A 10,037-nucleotide genomic window follows, 5' to 3' on the forward strand; every position below is an offset into this window, starting at 1 on the left:
TTAATAACTTTCCTCTGGCAATGTGCTATTCAATCGAAAATAGCATTTCGAATGGGCTTTCAAAGTTAAAAGGTTCTTAAAATAATATTTCAGTGATTTTTTTGTAAATGCAATAGTTAAACGAAATTATCAATAAGTAAAAAAGGTAAACACAAAAATGAAAGAATAAATTAAATAAAAATTGCCACAATTATTATTTCAAATTTAAATACGTGTCTATTACTCGGTTTATTTCCTTCTTTATGGCACTGAATTTAATCATTGTTATCAATTAAATGCTGTATATTTCCTCCTAAATACTCCGCCGACCTTCTTTTTCATCGCTTTTCACGACATGCTTGACGGTTTAAGTATTCCTCTTTAGAAACAGCTTCTTTTAGAAGAGTATGTCACGGAAGATGATGTCTGTCCAATACTATTTCTTCTTTTGTCACGGCCGACCTCTTTGTGATGAAATTTCAGCTGTGCTTCCGTGATCTCGAATCAGAAGGGTCTTATTTCTTTCTATATCCTTGCTTCAGTGCACTTCGCAACACAGTATTTCCTTCGATATAGCAGCGTCCGCCCCTCTTCGGTCATTCCTTCGGCAGCCTTCCTGTATTCTGGGGCTCAATAACGGTTTAAAATATCACTGTTGCCACCGGAACAAACAAAGGAAACAATGGTTTAAAGAAAATAGGTTCGTAGCACTTATCAATGTGTATCCAGGCAGAAACCACAGAAACCACGATTCCATCAAGTTCCTTTATGAGGCGACCCCGCCGACCAATGCGCAGTGCACTGTGGTCCAACGGCGATTCCTGCGGCGATCAAAACAGGTTGCCGATACACGAGAGGCTAATTTTGCGCCCAATGGGCAGCAAGAAAATGAATCGAGAGCGCAGGATAGCGTAGCGAGTGAGCTTGTCAGATACGATGTTGCCAAGAGACGTCATCAACAATTGCAACGGCCCTGTCAGAAACGTATTTGCTGCAAGAACCACTGCCATTATTAAAAAAATAAGATGAGAGGGGGTGGGACGGTGGACACAGAAATGGTGGTTGTATGGGAGGCCTTCAATATCAGCCCCCATGACAGGAGAACAGGAGAAAAAAAACAGGAACACGCCAGTGATTAATTGAAATGAGGAACTTGAGATACGGCGAACCTTGTCCCATTATTTTCCTGTACACTGGTACAAATAACTTCATTTACAGCCGCTAATCAATCATGTCCGGAACTTTTAGGTGTGCTATGGTGGGGAGAGTATCAGTGCTTTAGCAATGGCACTGATAGGAAAGGAAGTCGACATGAGTGAAAACGATAAAAATAACGCGAAAGAAGATACTACAGTAATGTAGCTGCATACATACGTAAGGCAACTGTCGATTGTAGGCGTTTTTATTTCAGTTTGCCCATTTTAAGGGAGGCAGAGAACGGTCCCTTTAAAAAATATAAATTCCGAGAGGTGGATAAAAGCACTAGGATTTTGAATAGAAGGTGGGGTTATATTTAGTACTGCAGCAATGGTATTGGGACAACCTGGTAACGTGTAGGACAGAGTATTACTGAGTTTATTCGATATGTTTCTTCAGGTCATGATACTTGCCTGAAAGTTTCATATAGGGACAGAAGATTGCAGAAAAGGTGCTGGTGTAATCCGACTTATAATTGCGCCGTTTCAATGTGTTTCGTGTGTTCCGTGTATTTTTTAAATAAAAACTGCGTGCTTCAAAGGAGTGCTAACAACGCTTCTTCACTATAAAAAATATTTTATCGCTTGTCATCGGATATTACTGAAGTGCATTTGTGAGTCAGTGTACGTTTTTCAATGGGGCACGGCTAAGCGTAAAGCCAGAGGAGACCTTGAAGTAATTTGTTCGCGAGAAGAGATCCACTAACTCCGCTAACATAACTGAAACTGAAACCGCCAGCGAAACTTTGGGACTACTTGGCGTAGTAACACAACCGCGGTAACTCCGCCCCCGTAGCTTTGGGTGTGATGCCACAGAAAGTTGTCGCCAGTGTAAAGCCATCGTCCCTGTATTGGACTCAGAAAATGGGTTTGCTTGATGATTTCTGCATTTAGCAAAATAACGTCAAACATGCCGGATGGGGGATAAAAACTATGTAGTCTTCACGTGTGCAAGCATTTGCAGAGAAAAACGCAATTTCTTTCCCCAGCACCCGCTAGATAATGCAGGGAGAAGAAACACAGTGAGAAGGGTTGAGGGGTAATCACAAAATTTTCATTTTGACTTTTTTTTAAGCTCGAAAAGCCGGGAACGTTCCACATTGGCGGTTATTAAAGCAAATCTTTATTTCGGTCAACTACTAATGCTGCTGTTGCTACATCACACAGCTAGCTCATACGCTGGACAGCACTGTTATAACGAATCAGCTCATATGTAGTACCACTTGCACTACCTCTACATATGCGCCGGTAGCTGACTTTGCTTTCTACAGAATTAGGCAGTGAAACAACAAACGACGTCCAAATATCCTCACTGCTGCAAATGTACACATTCAAGCGCACAATTCCTTTATTATAGGGAAGCTTTTATTTACTTCTATTCCGGGATCTTATGCGTATCTCGCGTGGGTGGTTTCTCACCGAGGGAAGTTGGACTATCCTGGAGGTAGTGCGATAGTAAAGTGGGCTGAAGCTGGAGATGGGTGTAATTCGAGGGCACGTTGCTCGCGTACATTGCTTGCTAGGGGTCGCTACGTCTTGGTGGTCGCACAGACAATCACTGTCCCACAAAAGGGTGTCCCGAAAATGAACGTCTGTATAGCGTTTTCTGAGTAGAAGATAGAAATCGATTGTTGGTCTTTTTTTGGCTGGGCGAAAATAATAAGGAATTAAGTGGTGCAAAAAAAGTTTGAAAGGAGACTTGGAAGTGACAAAATATTGCTTTCGCTCAGGCATGCTCTCGGGTTCGAGTGATAAACAGCTTACTTTGTGCATTAGGCGTGTCCGTTATCATACTTGGCAAGCAATAAAAACAGACTATGCTGTGATAATATTTAAGAATAATAGGTTCGTGATCCTGAAGAAATAATTGAACAAATTTTGACATAGCAATAAAAATAATCAGGAAGTAACGTTGCTGCCTATGACGCATACGTCAAGTAAGATAAATGAGTTAACACAGGGTCGCTATAGTTCCTCTTATATACAGTGAGAAGTCGGTGCTGCGTAGTCTACGCCTTTGCATATCGCATGATTACGGTATTTACCATGTAATATGTTACATGCGGGCTTTCTCCTCTATGATGTAATTTTAGTACACGGTGACCCACGTCCATTGGTGACTGACCGAGGCCGTTCCTTCCTGTCGATCGACGATATCCTGCGCTCCTGCTCCACGCAGCCAAAGATCGCCACGTCCTACCATCCCCAGACGAACAGGCTCACTGAGCGCTTGAATCGGACCTTAACATATATGCTTTCCAGGTAAGTGTCGGCTTACCGCCTTGATTGGGACCTTGCACTGCCATACGTGACGTTCGCATATTATTCCTTCCGCCATGACACTGCTGGATACTCTCCATTTTACCTTATGTTCCGACGTGAACCAACTTTACCGCTGGACACATTTCTTTCTTCCCCTGCACTTCTACTAGCGAATATGCACGCGACGCCGTTTCCAGGGCTGATTACGCGCGGCAGATTGCCCGTGGCGGACTTGCTGCTTCCCAAGACAATCAGAAGCACCTTTGCGACCAGCGGCACCGCGACGAACGTTTTGCTCCGGGTGCCCTCATGCTACTTTAGACCTCCTCCCGACGTCTGATCTGAGGACGGCGACGTGCCTTGCTTGATGTCGGCTGGCTTCCATGTTGGCCAATGCTTGCTACCTCTTGTAAATACACCTTGTAAATAGTTTCCCTCATGTGCTTCTACGTAACAATATTGTTACGGATGATCGATGTTTATTCACAGATGAAGACCAGGGTGGATGAGAGGTCGCCATGATGTCGCCACCAAAATGTAGCCGTGGCTGCTGCTGAGTTCTTCGTTCTCCTCCTCCTCTATCTCCTCCTCTTTGCCACGTTACAATCCCCCTTTCGCAGACGAAGCCCACTGGGAGCGTCACTGTTCTGTGGTGGGGTAGTAGCGCTTAAGGCTTGCAACATGAGCAAGCTGGGCTTTCTCGGAACGCCTATCTGTTGACAAAACCCGTGCAACCACGTAAGTTAGGTCGCTCAGGCGATCTAAAACAACGAACAGGCCCACATAATGTGACAAGAGCTTGCTCAACAAGCCACGCTTGCGTTGTGGGGTCCATAGCAGCGCTAGGTCACCTTTTTCAAAATAAATGGCTTGAGGGGATCTATCGTACCGATCCTTCGAGCGGTTTTGCGATGCCAATGTGCGGACGCGGGCTATTCGGCGGGCTTCCTCGGCGAGGCAAAGTGTCTTGGCGACGGAATCCTCAGCGTCCAGAGAAAACGGCAGAATCGTGTCGAGGAAGCTCCGCGGCGATCGAGCATAAAGCATATAGAAAGGGCTGTAATTTGTTGTCTCGTGCTTCGCAGTTTTGTAGGCGTATGTTATGAATGGCAAAACATCATGCCAGTTCTTGTGGTTAGAGGACACATAACTAGATATGTTCGTCAAAGTTCGATTCGTGCGTTCAACAAGACCGTTGGTTAGCGGATGGTACGGCGTTGAGCGACGAAATTGTGTTCCACATAGCCGAAGCAGCTCTTCAACAGCGTCGGCCACGAATTGACGACCGCGATCACTTATGATCACGCGAGGTGGACTATGGCGTAGGACGACGTAATGCAACAAGAAAGCTGCGACGCAAACAGCGGTATATGACGGCACTGCTGCGGACTCTGTGTAGCGTGTAAGGTGGTCTACACAAACGATGATCCATCGATTGTTATTCGATGACCGTTAGAGTGGGCCCAGGAGGTCCACGCCAACGTGTTCAAAAGGTGCGTGAGGGGGAATCAAGGGCTGCAGAAGACCTGGTGGGGCGGTTGAAGGTCTTATGCGCCGTTGGCATGGTCACAACTAGCCACATATTGCTTTGGTGTTTGACGCATGTGAGGACAGCAAAATGACTCTTGCACACGCTGAAACATACGGGTGAATCCAAGATGACCTGATGTTGGATCATCATGCATGGCATGTAGCACAGCACTACGGAGACTCTCCGGGACTACAAGAAAAAAGCGGGCGCCACTTGCAGAGTGGTTGGCTTTATATACCAAGCTGTCACGTATGGAAAAACCACCACTGGCTTTCGGATTAAGGGCCATCACGAAAAGAGGTTCCAGAGTGACGTCGTTGCGTTGATCCTCCAGGAAGATGGTCGCGTCCGGAAATTCAGGTGCAATAGCGGTCAGACAGTCATCCAAAGTGTCTTCGTCAGAATTTGCCGCTGGCAGTGGTAAGCGGGAAAGACAGTCGGCGTCAGCATGCCGGCGGCCGCTTCTGTATTTCACTACAAAGTCGTACTCTTGTAGTCGTAAGGCCCACCGTGCTAGACGACCAGACGGATCCCGAAGGCTGACCAGCCAGCATAATGAATGGTGATCAGTGACTATCCATTTGGCTGAACCAAAGTCTTATGTTTGGTTGAACACGAAACAGGCGTGTGGTGCTGAATATCAGAAAAAAAGAAAAAAAAAACTAGCTCATTTATACAATAACACGACCTGACTCAATGTGTCATACGCATTCTACTATCGCACGTTGACTCTCTGTTGACGGTGTGTATGTGTGTATCAAGCCTGTGCATGTACTGTCCGCTGGTTCCATGGTATAAAAGAAGGACGTTGGAAAAACAGTGAACCTTAAAGTTACAATATTCAGTCTAATAGCGAGAGAGATAGAGACAGAGAGAAAGAAAAGGCCGGGAGGTAAGCCAGATGCAAGCCTCCATTTCGCTATCCTGCACGGACATTGGGAAAAAGAGGATTAGAAAGACGGGAGTAGGAGAAAAAGAAATTTTGCCGGCTCAGCAAGCAGGCAAGTTTACTTTTGCGGTGTTATTGCATAGTACGTAAGCAATATTAAGGGGGCTGGCAGGCAAATATGTTAAAAAGAAGTTGTATTTTTTCAATTTTGATACAAAAATGCATCGTGTATTGAACAATCTATCCTCCAAGTTTTATGCCGAAACAAGCATTAGAAGTCCTTCAAACTTGGTGCCAAAGTAACCTCCACCCTATAAAAATTGGTTTGGCTTCACAGCGATTTCGCAAGACCTTCTTCAGAAGAGCTAGAAACATACAAAATGTTGTGTTATTGATTTTTCAATTCAGATGTCTGGCTTTATAACTGCTTTTAGCTTTTCAAAGTTAAGACCGTTCACCAAAAACGCTTGCTGGCCATTGAAGGCAGCGGGTTTGTTTGTGCATCAGCGATTTTGTTCCATCGTCGTTCAAGTTTCCTGCAAATTTTTCATACAAACCCAGTTGCAGTCTTGACGCGCAACACAGAATACAGGAATACATCATTTCTCATCAAACATGTAGAAAAAGCACATATTTTAATGAATTCGGTAGGCTATCCTACGTCAACAAGGTGGGATGCCGCGCTCATAATAAGGACGAGCCCCATGAAGATCGCTGTTGTCTCACTCAATTACTCAAAAGCAATCCAGAGAGAAAAGCGAATGAAATTATTCGCAAATGGTGTGTAAAATTGTCTCTGGAAAATTTAAGGCTTGATGGTAGAGAACTGAATACTTAACGTGATTTCTGGCAAGATTGTCACCTCAAAGCAAAAAAAGAAAAAAAAATGTCGAGGTTTTGTATAGTTATTGTAAATTGTTGCATGTAATTATGTTATTTATGCACCTTTATTTAAATTAAAGAATGTTCCTTGCAAAATTGCCATTGCATGGGGATGTCAATGTTCCAAAATTTATTTCAAAGCGAATTAGAACGTGAATAATATTCGTTTAGTTCTCTCAAAAGCCTACTCTATGAGCGCCAGTTGAAGAAGGTGCAGCGCACTAATTGCATTAAGTACTTTTAAATGTTGCTTCATGAAAGCACTAAAATACATAAATATAAAAGGTAACAATTATAAAACTCCTAAATATTTGTAGATAAAACTATTGCAGATACAAATATATTTAAATAAAAAAACCCTATAAGTTTTAAGAAAGTTTTGGTCAGAGTAACTTGGGAAAAATAAAAAAAAACGCTATGATGTCCTTGTATGCTCCAGTCACCCCCTCTTAAGGACAGCAGCGGGTAGACGCCACGTTTTTCTTGGACAGGACAGCGTAAACTTCTGTAAAAGCCGCACTGGAAATGGTAAGCTACTCGCATGCATGAGACATTCGGTTACATTAGTGTTTCTAGATCCGTTTATTCTCGTAATACTGTTTTGAAGCTGCATTTCTGACTTTAATAGCACTGCCTGAGCGTTTTATTATAAATACTGAGTGGTATATAGAACTACACCATGTTGTCTGCTATCTCGAAAAACAGAAAAAGAGATGACGCGAAGTATCGCACTCATCACTATCACTGCGATGATCGAGGAAAACATTTCCAGATGTAGTGCGCGATCTACTTTATTTATTGCGGGGAAGCACGTCCTGCGAGTTCTAATTTGGGAGCAGCTGTAATCGAACATATAGAAAAGCTATAGAGTTCTGTGCTCACCAGTTTCCTGGAGGCCTAGAAAAACGTAAGAGACCACTTTAAAGAATGCTTAAAACCGTTGACGAAGCCTCCGTTGCGGTAAGTACGCATATTTTATTGTATTACCTCAGATAAGGATAATTAGCGAGAAGGTATAACGGTTGAATGCGACCGTAATACCTTGTGAAATAAAATATGGCATCTTGGCGTAAACTTCTAGGGGCAATGTAATTTCTGTTTTGCAGAATTTTGGGGGGACGAGTCGAGAAGGCGCCAAGTGGTAATAATTGCAGCAACGTTTTCTGAGTACGTGGGCAGGTTTATAGAAAAATGAAGTTTATTCTGTAAAAAATAAAATTATCAACTAGTAGTTGAAAAATTCGTGAAAAATTCTTAGAAGGAAGCGCCGGCCAATATACTCACTGTGGCCTTTCGTAGGTACACAGCCTTTTTATTATTATACGGCGGGTGGCATTGCTGGTCATGCCAAAGCTGTGAACGGAAGGCCGTGCCTCAAGGCTGTAAGTGGAGGTCGCTGAAGTATAATAAGTCAATAAGTTGTAAATGTTCGATTAGACATTTCATTTCCGTCACTTAATCTGATGTGCGCTGACACCACTATTCTCAAAGTTGAAATAACAAGCAAAACTGATTTATCACATACCTTTTGTTACAACTTACATTAAATATCAGTCGTATTTTGCACATAACAAATTAAGAGAGTCATCTTAGCGGGTGCTTTATGTCTGTTTTGTTTTGTCTGTTTGGGCAGCAGAATTGCAGACGTAAAAGATAAGCAAAATAAAGCGTTGGTACATTTTAAGAATTCAATTTTCTAGGGCCGCTGCGCGTAATCGGACCGTGAAAACCGCGCAAACCGGCGCTTCAATGTCGACAATGACCATTACATGTTCTGAAAGAATGAGGCACCGACGCAGAGAAAAACACTCGAGCGTGTAAAAAAGACACGGAGCTGCAGTCACTCCCACAAGTGGCATTTACTTTACTTCGGTTGCTTCGACCAATATACTCACTGTGGCCTTTCGTAAGTACACAGCCTTTTTATTATACGGCGGGTGGCATCTCCTGCGTTCGGAGAAATGTATTATTGCATTAGCTAGCAGCCGTTGTAATATCATTCGAGTTTCTGTAGAACATAGCATCTCTTTGTTGTTGTTGTTGTTGTTGTTGTTGTTGTTTGTTTGTTTTTATCACGTAACATCGGCGAAGCATTTGAAAAATAAGGAAGCCATTTGGTAGCGACAAAACTTGGCGACAATTGCTTGCCGAGAACTGCAGAGAGCAGCAATATTTTTGCTCTGTTTGCTTTGCCTCGCAACCTTAAAATCCTATTTGTTTTGTTTTTCTTCTCGGTTCAGTCATAACCGAAGTGCCATCAACCTTCCGGATGATCCAATTTGCAGAGAACGCGGCATGAAGCTGAATGCGCTCGCGCAGAAGAAACACAAAGGAGGAATCGTAGACGAGCAGCCCTCAAGGAAGTGCTTCTTCAAACAAACACGAGCGGGATCCACGTGGACGGAATCCAATTCTCGCATAACGCATAGTTTCGTATCGCCGACCATTACGACCCCGCGGAGCAACGATCATCTCTCTTCAGTTAACCATTGTTGCCTGACGTTCCCTGCTGTTCTTTCAAGCACTTGTGTTCAATATGCTCTTGCTGCTCCAATATTTATCACTTGTAATCTTCTTGAACCACTAGATCATCCAAACTAATCTTCAGACTACACACACACACACACACACACACACATTTCCTTTTGTAGCACTGAATAGTTGAATAGGAAACATCGCTACGTCGTGTTCTGATCCGGTACTGAGGTTCGTAGTTCGGACTCAGGCGTATAACCCAGAGGGTGGCTTGCTTACACCAGTGATATACATGTTATACCAGTGCACACAACAAATGCCCATTACGCTAGATTAGGTAGAAAATCCATGAAATATTGACCCTCACGCGCACACCCTGAAAGCGCGATTGTACAAAATGACACAGCTTGTTTTCCCTCATCAGCACTCGGGAATTTTAAAGTATGTAATGACTAATGACGCCCCGCATAGCACCCGCAGATTTAGAAAGGAAGCAAGTCTGCGAGTGCGAGAGGTGCATGTCGTGCTGACTTGGCCACAGTAGTGGTGTGACTCGTAGAGACGTGGCTAGTCAAGAAATTGTAAATTTGTGCCTGAGAAACAAGCTGACAGAACGATGGTGGGTAATTCAGAAATAAGCAGCAGCTGCGTTTGGGGCTGCACCTACCTGCGTGATACCGGCGGCCGAGGCATCCTTACTAAGCAGCCGAACGCCGTAAATGATGATACTTTGCCTTCTGGCTCTGCCGTTGAAATAAGGCGCATGATCTGATTTGCTGCCGTTTGTTTGTCGTCTTTGTATGCCGCGACGGAAAAACGCCTG

Source organism: Dermacentor silvarum, chromosome 6, assembly GCF_013339745.2.
Source record: "Dermacentor silvarum isolate Dsil-2018 chromosome 6, BIME_Dsil_1.4, whole genome shotgun sequence".
Taxonomy (NCBI): Eukaryota; Metazoa; Arthropoda; class Arachnida; order Ixodida; family Ixodidae; genus Dermacentor; species Dermacentor silvarum.